At 34.6% G+C, this 14,714-nt stretch overlaps 1 pseudogene; it reads left to right on the top strand.

Moving 5' to 3' along the window:
* The first annotated feature begins 521 nt into the window (after window positions 1-521).
* Window positions 522-13,043, top strand: LOC121994742 (annotated as a pseudogene).
* The last annotated feature ends 1,671 nt before the right edge of the window (window positions 13,044-14,714 follow it).

Here is a 14,714-nt window from a genome sequence, read left to right as displayed (position 1 = left end):
TCTCAATTGAATTCTTTTTCATTTTTTTGTACTGATTTTTTTGGATTTTATTATCCTAATGTGTTCTGTTTGATTTTAACATAGCAAGTCTACCTAATTTTACATTTCTTAATTTTTGTACCTTTACCCCTAAATCTTTTTCTTGACAAGATTTTGTTGTTGCTTGGCGACTTTTTTGTAGTAATCTTGTTCATTTTTTTTGTTTTAACGATCCCTTGCATCTTAGATCACTGATTTTGACAACAATCGATAGTTTACCCCCCTTGTTTATGTTGCTTCCCCCTTGTTCTTAATTAAGATCTTATCCATCAGGTGCTTTGTTTTATAAAATGATTTTATTTTTCAAGTGATTTGAGCCATTAAGTATTTTTTTTTGTATTATGATTAAATTCAAATAAATTCTATTTATTTTATTCTAAGATAGTAAGTGTACTCAAATTTAGGTTTCTCGATTCTTGTGTCTTTGTTCCTGAATCTTATCTTCTTGCTTTTGTAGTTCCTTAGGAACCATTTGTTGTTTGATGACGACCTTGCTTATGTTTTGTTTAACAACCCCTTGCAATTTAGATCATCGATCCAAACAACAATCGATCGTTTATGGTAGATCCTGCCTTGAGCGATGGCTAAAACAATGTGGAAAGAATGTTGGAAAGGTACTTCTCTGACTTCTGGAACTAGAATCCAATTTCCAATTAAATTATGCATTTTTTTATTTTTATAATGTATCTGTTTGTTAATTCTTATTGGCACAATTTGGCAGTGTCCTCAATGTAGTAAGAAGTTTAGGCAAAAATAAATTGTTAATCTTTATGCACCAGTGATTATTGTACCTAATGCTGATCTAGAAAAGGTTGCATCTCTTTCTACACTACAGGATCTATTTATTCATGTTGTCTAAATGCTGAATAATTTGATCATCTTCAGGAAGTGCAATGTTTAAAGAAGGAAAACATGTCTCTTAAAATAGAGTTAAGATTAGAGGACTCATTGTTCTCTATGTGTTGTATTCTGTGTATTTTTTGTTCCTTTTTTTTATTTGTAACCATTGGATATTGATATCGTAACATTTTTGTTTTTCCTTTATCGTATCCAGTGCATTTTATAAACTGCTCAACATTCTCTTTTTTAGTTTTTATATAAAAACATTAATCATGTATCTTTCATGTGAACTCAACAAACCATTTTCATTGGGTAAAATGAACATTGCAAAACTATTATACCTTGTGATTAGTATAAGACATTATATAATTGGTAGACAATTCGAGTATCAATTTATCTGGAAATGTGTATGCAAATGTTCCTACAAAGAAAAATCCAGTTGCTTATGCACTATTTAACATTATTAACTTCATCTATAGCTCTTTCCTTAGGAATGAAACCTTTGGATGCCAATAGGAATAAATAAAGTAACTGCATTGCTCCAATGAGTGAGGAGCTTTTAGCATTTGACCATAAAAAGTATTTTACATGTTAATAAAATTCCCAGTTTGTTAAAGTCTAAGACAATGCTGGCTAGGAATTTTGTTAACATATTAAATCCTTTATGTGTCCTATGCTATAAAGCTCCTCACTCCATAAGCCTATGAAGCGACGTTAAACAGTTTATGGGGATGCATTTTATAACAATGATGGTTATCATTAGGGCCTTATGTTGCATTTTTTTTTTGCTGGAATTTGCAAATTATATCTTTTAGTCATGGGTGTATTATTGTTGCTTTAGCATAAACCCATTAGTTTAACTTAGTCTGGGTCAACTAATTGAATTAAATCAATTATGCTGAAATACAATGTTTGACTTGCATGTTGTAACAACCCAAATTTTCTCATTTTTAGCCCCAAAAATAATTCAAAAATATTTTTAAATGCTATAAAAAAATTCTAGAGATTTTTTAAAATTTTTAGAGTATTTTTATGTAATTTTTGGAGTTCGTTTGATATTTTTACCAAGATGAAGAAGTTTAAAAAAAAAAATGTTAGTCAAGTTATGAACCCAAGATCTCGGACTTGGCCGAGCCTTAACCGAATCCAATCAGCCAACTAGTCTGCGCACTATTTATGAATATATATAGGATGAAATATATATAAGCAGTATTTAGGAACGTTTAAATAAATTGGAAATAAAAGTGCGCGGATGAGGAATCGAAACTGCGACCTACGACCTGGGATTTGGTTAAAACCGGGTTAACCAAGTGTGCTAGCGGTCATTTGTTATTAAAGAAAGAGAAAAATTCTATTTAAGTAGTAGTTAGGAAATAGAGAATAATAGGAAATAAAATGGTTGCAGCTGGGATTCGAACCCGTGAGCCGCGCCCGAAGCCGAATGCAGCCAACCAACTGGGCCAGCGGGCTTTAGAAGGGAAGCGAAAAATATATAAGCAATAGTAGTTAATAGAAACATTGGAGTTATAAAGTGAGAACTTAGGGCTTGATTACTCGTGACCAAAAAAACCTACCTCTCCTTTCTCTCCCGACGCCGTTCTCTGCTCGAACGGAAACACAAAAGAGGGCTTAGGGCTTCACTTCGGCGGCCGATCGAGGGAGTTTTCCGAGGGGTTTTCTCCACGCCATCACGATTCTTCGTCGAGGAGGACCGTGAGCACGAAGAAGAGCCGGAGAACTTGAGTTTTCTCCGAACCCTAGCAGCTCCTCTTCCCGGTTTTGAGTTCAAGAACAGCAAGGTAAGTTGCTACTCACCTGCGGTAAGAGTTGTTCCGATTTTTGCTTTGTTGTCTTCTTGTTTTCTTGAGTTTTACCGTGAAGAAAACTTGGTTTTTGTTGGTTGCCGTGAATCCTAAAGAAAGAAGAGACAAATTAGTTCAGTAAGCATGAAGAACGGATTTGAATTTAGGTTTTCAGTGACAATTTTTCCTTATTAGTAGCACTTTGGTTTCTCTTGTTTATTTACTGTGGTACTGATCAGAAGGATGATTGAGTTAGGAGTTTTACTGTCGTGAGCCTGAAGAAAGAAAGAGGATGATTAGTTTGGAATCTTGTTGTTGGGCAAGGTACAAGAGAGGGTTTAGTTTTGTTCTAAAGTTTGCAGGTTGATGTTGTAGCTTCTTGCAGAATAGTATACTTTGTTAACAGAACGTGAAGAATAGCTATGTTCATAAGTTCTTAGTAGCAAATCTTTGTAGCATCGAACATGAAGAAGGATTATCGATTTTGGTTCTTTTTAGTATAAGACAATTCCATGTTGTTAGGTCAATGAAACAATGATCTTGATGTTATGTTTATACTTTTCTTGATTCTGGATGAGATAGCTTTGATAGTATCAGAATGGGTGGTGCTACTAAATTGGCATGAACAGAACAGCCTTTGAAATTTGCTGTGTATTAGGATTTGTGCAGTTCTCTGTTCATTTCTTTAAATATGCAGTTCTAAACCCTTTGTTGCCAAGTAAACAACAATGAACTGATTTAATTCGGAAAGTTTCAGTTGGATTCTTAGTAGTTAATTCATGCACGAAGTTTTGGTTTCTAGTAGTAATTTTCTTGATCCATCTTTTACTTCCCTATGCATGAGTTAGATTTTTATTTGTTAGTTCCTTTGAAGCTAGTTTAAGTTCCGTGAAGCTAATTGTTGATGTTTGGATTCTCTTGAGTTGATCATGGATGTGGTAGCAAAACCTACAGATTCAAGTATAGATTTGGTGAGTATCATGTGTTAAGACTAAAGATGATTTGAATTGATGTAATGAATTTAATAGGTGAGAAGTATGTGAGTAATTTAGATATGCTACTTTCATTCGAGTATACAGATTTGAGGTTCTTTAATCTGAACATGAGGTTTAGATAATTTGCTTATGTTAAATCTGAGCATGAGGTTTAGATAATTTTCTTACATTAAATCTGAGCATGAGGTTTAGACAAATTGCTTATGTTGAATCTGAGCTTGAGGTTTTGTTATGCTACTTCCATTCAAGTATAAGGATAACATCTGTGCTTGGCTGATTCTGGAATTTTAAATGGATTACGAGTTATAATATCTTTATTGAGTGAATTCCAGATAAGCTGTGTATTAGTCATATTATGGAAAGGAAGTTTAAGAGACGATGAAAATCTGTACTAGCCAGAATATGTTTCTTTTGTTAAGTTTCTTTGCAGAATTTCTGTTAAGCAAGTGCAGATTTTGTTAAGCTAGTATGCAGATTTCTGTTAAGATATTATGCAGATTTTTATCAAGCTAGTATGCAGATTTCTGTTAAGCATTAGTGCAGATTTTTGATAAGTATTATATGTGCAGATTTCTTTTATATTCTATGCATGATTATGTGTTACATAGTTACTTTCATTCATAGATGCATACGAAAGATACCCTAACAGTATTTTGGGTTTAAGAAAAATATAAGAAAGATAAAGAAAAGTATAAGACAGATAAAGAAAAGAAAGAAAAAGGTCAAGGCTTAAGTAGATCCCAAAGTCAAGACTTTAGGGATTTTGGCACACAAGGTGCTTATTAAAATGCCAAGGCATTATATATTAGAAGTATTAAAAGATAACAAGTATTTTACTTTTATCAGTGGCACTGTACTGGACTCTCAGTTGTCCTTGGGCTGGGCTCCCATAGTCGTCCCTAGGTTTAGATAACCTAGTAGTAACGGCACGGCCGACGGTCGACGGTCGACGACCCTAGGGTCGCCAAATGGGCCACCAAATGGGTCGGGTCGTTACAAAAGTAAAAGCACATTTGCCGGGCCCAAGAGAAGTTGATTACTATTTTGAAGTATTATAAGTATAAGTTTTTGGAACAAGTAAAATGCGTTTTACATAAACATAAAGTATTAAAGATGAAGTTAGAACAAATGAAATAAGTTTCATACAGTTCTAAAAATCATTAAGTTTAGTTCTTTATTCTACCATGTTTATCTAGTGGATCAGTAGTTTTCATGTTTACCTATTAGATGAGCAGCATGATTAGTTATTAGAATTACATGAGTAGATTCCTTAGCTTTTCTTTGCTATTAGTTTGACATGAGCAGTTATGTTTATGCTTTATTTTCTTTTTAGAGCATATAGTTCTAGTTCTTTTCATATACATGCACATTCGTGATTTTGTGAGTTAGATAGCGCTTACTAAGCAAATTTTGCTTATAGACTGCACTTCTTCTTACTGCAGATACAGGAAAGGAAAAGATACAGAAAGGAAGGCGACAAGGAGGTGTTTGAAGGATGTGTGATGCCAGGACTATGGAAGCCTTGGGACTAGGAAAGAAGTTTTATTTTAGTCTCCATTGTCTTTTGCTATGTTAGGAGTATTTGAGATAACATTTGTTATTTTGATGTGATTAGGACATAGTAGAAGAATTGTGATATGGTGTGATGAGCTGTGGTATTGTTTCCTTTATTTTGGATTTATTATACTGCGTGGTTGTTTAATGTGTTCCAGCCGCTTGTGGCTGTGTATATTATGTCATGTATTAATAATTATGGTCACCGGTACTGGGGAGATTCTGCCGAAATTTTTTGGTTGGGTTTCTTCGAGGATTTTAATTATCCCGGTTAAGTAGAGTTAGTAGATAAGTAACAGTCATCCTTAGAGAGTAGTAGTAGTAAGAAGGGTGGTCGTTACAGTTGATATCAGAGTCAAGTTCCATTCTACAGCATCACACATCAGCACCATCCTTGCCGTCTTCAAGTAAGAAAGTATTTAATTTATTTCATGCTTTTCTTTATTATTTGCAGTATAGAGTATATTCTTATATGTGTGCGTAAGAAAGAAGAAAATTCATGTTTTATTTTTCTATGTTTTGATACATATGCTTAGGAAGAATAGAGACAATTGTAGTTTTGTTTCTCTAATATTCATACACATAAGTTTATTTAGAAAGGATAGAGAATATGTCAAGTAATATTCTTGGCATAGTTAGATGTCAAGATAGAGGATAAGACAGTGGAGAGTCAGAAGCCCCAATTAAGTAATTAGAACTAGGAAGACAATGATAACAAGAAAGACCCAAGTAGGAAGACATTTGGGTAGTCTGCGAATACCCAAAGGTATTTCTAGAAGAGCTACCTGGACTACCTTTCAACAGAGAAGTAGAGTTTGAAATTGAGTTGTTTCCTGATACCAGTTCAATTTCAAAAGCTCTGTATCGAATTTTTCTAGCAGAGCTAAGAGAGTTACAAGAACAATTTTAGGAGCTACTTGACAAGGGTTTTATCTGCCCTAGTCATTCATCCCGGAGAGCCCCAGAGTTGTTCGTTAAGGAGAAAGTCAGATCTATGCAGATGTGCATAGATTTTAGAGCGCTGAGCAAAGTAGCAGTTAAGGACAAATACCCTCTTTCCAGAATAGATGATCTATTGAATCAGCTAAAGAGGGCAATAATGTTCTCTAAAACAGACCTGCGTTTTGGGGAACCATCAGTTGAAAGTGAAAGGAAGTGATGCACCCAGAACAGTTTCCAGGACCAGAAATGGACACTATGAATTTGTAGTCATGCCATTTGGTGTGACTAATGCACCTATGGTCTCCAGAGACCTTATAACAAGCCTTTCAAGGACCATTAATGAATATGATTCGATATGAATGATAGAGGACCGAGAAGTTAAGAGACTAAGGAACAAAGAGTACCATTAGTGAAAGTTATTTAGAACCAGAAGCACGAGGAAATTATTGATGAGTGTAAGGACAGTATGAGACAGAGAGATCTAGAATTATTCTAAGTTCGAGGACGAACTTTTTATAAGGTGTGGGGAATTGTAACGACCCAAATTTCCTCATTTTTAGCCCCAAAAATAATTAAAAATATTTTTAAATGCTATAGAAAAATTCTAGAGATTTTTAGAGTATTTTTATATAATTTTTGGAGTTCGTTTGGTATTTTTACCAAGAGGAAGAAGTTTAAAAAAAAAAAATGTTAAAGCCGGGTTTTGAACCCAAGACCTCGGACTTGGCCGAGTCTTAACCGAATCCAATCAGCCAACTAGTCAGCGAACTGTTTATGAATATATATGGGATGAAATATATATAAGCAGTATTTAGGAATGTTTAAATAAATTGGAAATAAAAGTGCGCGGATGAGGAATCGAAACTGCGACCTACGACCTGGGATTTGGTTAAAACCGGGTTAACCAAGTGTGCTAGCGGTCATTTGTTAATAAAGAAGGAGAAAAATTCTATTTAAGTAGTAGTTAGGAAACAGAGAATAATAGGAAATAAAATGGTTGCAGCTGGGATTCGAACCCGCGAGCCGCGCCCGAAGCCGAATGCAGCCAACCAACTGGGCCAGCGGGCTTTATTAATTAGAAGGGAAGCGAAAAATATATAAGCAATAGTAGTTAATAGAAATATTGGAGTTATAAAGTGAGAACTTAGGGCTTGATTACTCGTGACCAAAAAAAACCTACCTCTCCTTTCTCTCCCGACGTCGTTCTCTGCTCGAACGGAAACACAAAAGAGGGCTTAGGGCTTCACTTCGGCGGCCGATCGAGGGAGTTTTCCGAGGGGTTTTCTCCACGCCATCACGATTCTTCGTCGAGGAGGACCGTGAGCACGAAGAAGAGCCAGAGAACTTGAGTTTTCTCCTAACCCTAGCAGCTCCTCCTCCCGGTTTTGAGTTCAAGAACAGCAAGGTAAGTTGCTACTCACCTGCGGTAAGAATTGTTCCGATTTTTGCTTTGCTGTCTTCTTGTTTTCTTGAGTTTTACCGTGAAGAAAACTTGGTTTTTGTTGGCTGCCGTGAATCCTAAAGAAAGAAGAGACAAATTAGTTCAGTAAGCATGAAGAACGGATTTGAATTTAGGTTTTCAGTGACAATTTTTCCTTATTAGTAGCACTTTGGTTTCTCTTGTTTATTTACTGTGGTACTGATCAGAAGGATGATTGAGTTAGGAGTTTTACTGTCGTGAGCCTGAAGAAAGAAAGAGGATGATTAGTTTGGAATCTTGTTGTTGGGCAAGGTACAAGAGAGGGTTTAGTTTTGTTCTAAAGTTTGTAGGTTGATGTTGTAGCTTACTGCAGAATAGTATACTTTGTTAACAGAACGTGAAGAATAGCTATGTTCATAAGTTCTTAGTAGCAAATCTTTGTAGCATCGAACATGAAGAAGGATTATCAATTTTGGTTCTTTTTAGTATAAGATAATTCCATGTTGTTAGGTCAATGAAACAATGATCTTGATGTTATGTTTATACTTTTCTTGATTCTGGATGAGATAGCTTTGATAGTATCAGAATGGGTGGTGCTACTAAATTGGCATGAACAGAACAGCCTTTGAAATTTGCTGTGTATTAGGATTTATGCAGTTCTCTGTTTATTTCTTTAAATATGCAGTTCTAAACCCTTTGTTGCCAAGTAAACAACAATGAACTGATTTAATTTGGAAAGTTTCAGTTGGATTCTTAGTAGTTAATTCATGCACGAAGTTTTGGTTTCTAGTAGTAATTTTCTTGATCCATCTTTTACTTCCCTATGCATGAGTTAGATTTTTATTTGTTAGTTCCTTTGAAGCTAGTTTAAGTTTCGTGAAGCTAATTGTTGATGTTTGGATTCTCTTGAGTTGATTATAGATGTGGTAGCAAAACCTACAGATTCAAGTATAGATTTGGTGAGTATCATGTGTTAAGACTAAAGATGATTTGAATTGATGTAATAAATTTAACAGGTGAGAAGTATGTGAGTAATTTAGATATGCTACTTTCATTCGAGTATACAGATTTGAGGTTCTTTAATCTGAACATGAGGTTTAGATAATTTGCTTATGTTAAATCTGAGCATGAGGTTTAGATAATTTTCTTACATTAAATCTAAGCATGAGGTTTAGATAAATTGCTTATGTTGAATCTGAGCTTGAGGTTTGGTTATGCTACTTCCATTCAAGTATAAGGATAACATCTGTGCTTGGCTGATTCTGGAATTTTAAATGGATTACGAGTTATAATATCTTTATTGAGTGAATTCCAGATAAGCTGTGTATTAGTCATATTATGGAAAGGAAGTTTAAGAGACGATGAAAATCTGTACTAGCCAGAATATGTTTCTTTTGTTAAGTTTCTTTGCAGAATTTCTGTTAAGCAAGTGCAGATTTTGTTAAGCTAGTATGCAGATTTCTGTTAAGATATTATGCAGATTTTTATCAAGCTAGTATGCAAATTTCTGTTAAGCATTAGTGCAGATTTTTGATAAGTATTGTATGTGCAGATTTCTTTTGTATTCTATGCATGATTATGTGTTACATAGTTACTTTCATTCATAGATGCATACGAAAGATACCCTAACAGTATTTTGGGTTTAAGAAAAGTATAAGAAAGATAAAGAAAAGTATAAGACAGATAAAGAAAAGAAAGAAAAAGGCCAAGGCTTAAGTAGATCCCAAAGTCAAGACTTTAGGGATTTTGGCACACAAGGTGCTTATTAAAATGCCAAGGCATTATATATTAGAAGTATTAAAAGATAACAAGTATTTTACTTTTATCAGTGGAACTGTACTGGACTCTCAGTTGTCCTTGGGCTGGGCTCTCATAGTCGTCCCTAGGTTTAGATAACCTAGTAGTAACGGCACGGCCGACGGTCGACGGTCGACGACCCTAGGGTCGCCAAATTGGCCGCCAAATGGGTCGGGTCGTTACAAAAGTAAAAGCACAGTTGTCGGGCCCAAGAGAAGTTGATTACTATTTTGAAGTATTATAAGTATAAGTTTTTGGAACAAGTAAAATGAGTTTTACATAAACATAAAGTATTAAAGATGAAGTTAGAACAAATGAAATAAGTTTCATACAGTTCTAAAAATCAGTAAGTTTAGTTCTTTATTCTACCATGTTTATCTAGTGGATGAGTAGTTTTCATGTTTACCTATTAGATGAGCAGCATAATTAGTTATTAGAATTACATGAGTAGATTCCTTAGCTTTTCTTTGCTATTAGTTTGACATGCGCAGTTATGTTTATGCTTTATTTTCTTTTTAGAGCATATAGTTCTAGTTCTTTTCGTATACATGCACATTCGTGATTTTGTGAGTTAGATAGCGCTTACTAAGCAAATTTTGCTTATAGACTGCACTTCTTCTTACTGCAGATACAGGAAAGGAAAAGATATAGAAAGGAAGGCGACAAGGAGGTGTTTGAAGGATGTGTGATGCCAGGACTATAGAAGCCTTGGGATTAGGAAAGAAGTTTTATTTTAGTCTCCATTGTCTTTTGCTATGTTAGGAGTACTTGAGATAACATTTGTTATTTTGATGTGATTAGGACATAGTAGAAGAATTGTGATATGGTGTGATGAGCTGTGGTATTGTTTCCTTTATTTTGGATTTATTATACTGCGTGGTTGTTTAATGTGTTCCAGCCGCTTGTGGCTGTGTATATTATGTCATGTATTAATGATTATGGTCACCGGTACAGGGGAGATTCTGTCGAAATTTTTCGGTAGAGTTTCTTCGAGGATTTTAATTATACCGGTTAAGTAGAGTTAGTAGATAAGTAACGGTCATCCTTAGAGAGTAGTAGTAGTAAGAAGGGTGGTCGTTACACATATATCTGATTTGACTGACCCTTAGGAATCTTGCATTCACATGGATGCATGCACTTCTCTTTATTGTATATTTTCTGAGGGATATTTTGAATGAACATTAAGATATCTGAGAATGTGAAGAATTATCATATATGTAATTTGAAAGAATTTACCCAGTGTATTTTCTTATTATTTCTTATGGTTTTTTATTGTTTGTGTAGAGAAATGTATTGCTTAAGGAGATTAATAAGCAAAAGGTGATTTCATCATGTTGTTAGTTGCATGTAGCATCTTCTTATCATTTTTCATCATTGGAGATTCATCCTAAGAAATTGTAGTAACATGACCATTTAGCATCTTCTTATCATTTTTCATCATTATTGAAGATTCATCCTAAGAAATTGTAGTAACATGACCAGCAAAATGTCATGTCATTGGCTATTTTGTTATAAGTTTTCTTGCAAATTTGTTGAACGTTAGTCTTACTTTTCCTTTTTAACTTGTTCATGTGTTTTGTTATCAGAAGCGTGCAAAAGATATGGAATGTTTCTTAATAAATGTAAGAGATTATATTCCTTTTTTTTTAATTAACCATGTACATCAGATTTTATTATTTTTATTTTTATTTATAAGTGGCAATGTTAAAATTACTGGCTTAGTACCTGTATCAAATTGCTAGTTCCTTTATTTTGGCCAGGGTCATTTGATACTCGTGTAATGTTATATTTTATTCTGTGCAGATTAGCTTGCTAAGTCAACATGTAAGTAAAATAGAGCTTCCTCCCAACACTAGCGCTATTAAGGATCTTCATATCCTTCCAAATGGACTTCCACGTCTTGCATCATTGGGCAAGAAATTATTACTTTACAGGTTAGTGTGTTTTCTTTTGGACAAATATCATCTTGCAAAACTCAGTAAATGTCCTTGTTTGACCTAGCTAATCACTTTGTATTCAGTATGGCGAGTAACAACCTTGCACTTAAGTATAACTTACCGGTAATTCTTTGATCTCAGTGGTACTATACAAAAAATTTCATTTCTGTTTATTTGATTTAGTTCTCTTGACATACAATGTTTGCTGGATCTATTGTGTTATATTTTACATTAACAAATTTCGAGTCCGCATTAGTTTTTTTCCCTTTCACAAAGCAAATTGGCTTTTATTTTTTTTTAAATACGTGCTAGGAATCCTAGGTCTAGTTTGATTTTTCTTTTACTATTTGTATATTAGACAATTTTGACTTCGATGGTCATGAGTTCGAGTCGTGGAACTAGTCTCTTGCAATGGTAAGGCTGCAGAAGCTTCGTGCACCGTGCACCAAGCATCCGCACCAAGGCTACGAAAGATGGCAATCCTATAGTTCCCTGAAAGATTGGAAATATTTTGTCAATCAAACTTTAACCAAAAGTTGACAAGTTTTTAATTGTTTCTCGTATCTGGATGAGAAAAGCTTTCCCAGAGAGATTGGAAATATTTTATCAAACTGCAACCAAAAGTTGACAAGTTTTCAATTGTTTCTCATATCTGGATGTAAAAAGCTTCCTCTTAGCCTCTTGAGCAAGTATAATATTTGCAGTCTCCTGCTTGGTCATGCTGTTGAGATAAAAGTAATTCACATAATGTGTATACTGGATTGCAAGTCTGCTTATCTACTCTTTACGAATGCAATTTCTAGCTAGTGTTAATCATTTGTATTCATGCACAGAAGGTTTCATAACACAATTTTCCATAATAGTCATAGAATGGCATGCTCTTGGTCTTTGATATCCGCCAGACCTCAGAACTCATGCAATTAATAGAGGGCTTAACTAGCCACCCAGCCCATTCTGTTGATTTCGTTGTGCTAAATGATGGTAGCGGGAGGGTTTTTAGTGCTTCTTCTTCAGGTCCTTGTGTCTGGGAAGTCGGCTTCAACTGTCGAAGGTATGGCTGGGACATCATTACTTTGCAGAATTTACGGTTCTTTTCAGTTTGTTACAATTTAATCTCGAGTGTGATTCATCTTAATGTGTTCGAACATGGTTTATGGGACTAATTCTTGTGGTGTATATCAGCTCTAAATTCTCGTGGTGTTCATTCTGGGTGTGAGCTTTATTTTGTTCCTCATTTCAATTGGATTGTAATCATCATATTCATAAATACAGAAATATTTCATGATAGATTGACAAGGTTGCTGGTATTTTGTCATAGTGATATCAAATTATTTCTGGATTGATGACATATCTTCTCCTTTATTGCAGATCATTTTTGATACCAGAAATGCAAAATCAAGGTGTTTGCATCTTGCTTGCCTGTTGTGGTTCATCCGATACTGCAGTAGCTACCTATCGACCAAAATTTGGACTGCTTGATGATATCATTTGGGTCAACTACCAATGAATTGAATTTGAAAGATTAAAATTGTTGGTTATGTAGTTGGATTCTTTTAAATTTTTAATCAAGATGATTTAGCCCTTGTCGGTGATTTGTCATCAGCTAATGTGATTTAGGTATCATAGTTAATTATCTTGGAAATATTACATCGATGTATAATAATATTAACTAAATTTTGTACTATTAAAATGTTGTATAATATCGGGTTTTCATTGTTTCGGAAATCGAATCGGTGTCGTTAAATAATACTAATATTATATCGGTTTTCCACCGTTGCCAAAATCGGTGTCATTAACTAATATTACATCAGTTTTACATCGTTGATGGAATTGGTGTTGTTGATATTACATCGGTCGTAAACCGCTGCCAAAACTGGTGTTATTAACATATATTATATCGATTTTACACCGTTGCTGAAACGGTGTCGTTAAGTGATACTACACCGGTTCATAACCGATTCGAAAACCGGTGTCGTTAAGTGATAGTACACCGATTATAACCCGATGTCTAAAATGGCAGACCTTTTACATCGCCTTCATAGACATCGGTCAATTTTGTAATAGACAGTAGTGGAAAACCAATGTCTATGAGGGTTGTTCTTATAGTGGATAGTCTTTCACTACCAACCTTACCTTGTAGGTAATTACTTTACCATCCATGTAGGTTTTCTTCTTGAAAACCCACTTGCACCCTATAGGCGTTATGCCCTCAGGTGGGTTCACCAAATTCTAAACTTGGTTTTAATACATGGAATCCATTTTCAACTTCATGGATGTAAGCTACTTATCCTTTTATGAACTATTTAGAGCCTCTTTGTAATCAGCAGGTTCCTCATCCTCAATGAGTAACACATTATTCAATTCTCTTACAAGAGATCCATATCTCTTATGAATAGTGTGTGTCCTACCTAATCTACGAGGAGATTGTGTCATAATTTGTTGTGGTTCTTGACTAAGCATCTCGTTAGTGTTTATTGGAGTATCTTGAACTTCATCAAGTTCAACCATACTCTCACTTACTTCCTGTAAGGAAAATTCTTTCTTTAGGAAATTAGCACGCCTTGAAATAAATAACTTTTGTTCCAAGGGGTGGTAGAATTGGAAATCCTTAGTTTCCATAGGGTATTCAATAAATAAACACTTATCAGACTTAGCGTCCAACTTATCTGATATAGTCTCTTCACATAAGCAGGACATCCCCATATCTTCAAATAAGACATGAGGGGTTTCTTATTAGTCCATACCTCATATGGAGTAGTTGAGATTACCTTCGTCGGGACTCTATTTAGTAAGTAAACAACTATCATGAGTGCATAACCCCAAAATATTTTGGAAAGATTTGCACGATCCATCATAAACCTAACCATGTCCAACATAGTTAGGTTACACCTTTCTGATACACCATTATGTTGTGGCATATATGGCGGAGTCCATTGAGACAACCTCAATCGGATCGAAGTATCTTGATATTTTTACCAAGTTGTTTCTCAAATTCACTTCTGAATTCTCTAAACTTTTCAAAGGCTTCATACTTGTGTTTCATTAAATACACATATACATAATGAGAGTGATCAATAATAAAAGTAATGAAGTAGCTATAACCTCCTAGTGTATGAGTTAACATTAGTCCACATACATCGATATGTACGAGTGCAAATAACTCATCAACTCGTTCACCCTTTCTAGAAAAAGGTAACTTTGTCATCTTACCTTTTAAATATGAATCACATATATCTAATTCAAATGATTTGAGAATTGCAATATTTTGTAATTCAAACATGTGCTTCTTGCTTATATGGCCAAGGTGACAATGTCATGAGTAAGAGGTTAATTGATTATCTAATCGGGCACATTTATTGCTCGTATAGCTATTGAATACGTCACTAGA

This window comes from Zingiber officinale, chromosome 6A (genome assembly GCF_018446385.1).
Source record: "Zingiber officinale cultivar Zhangliang chromosome 6A, Zo_v1.1, whole genome shotgun sequence".
Classification (NCBI taxonomy): Eukaryota; Viridiplantae; Streptophyta; class Magnoliopsida; order Zingiberales; family Zingiberaceae; genus Zingiber; species Zingiber officinale.
This window is presented reverse-complemented; position numbering and strand designations above follow the sequence as displayed.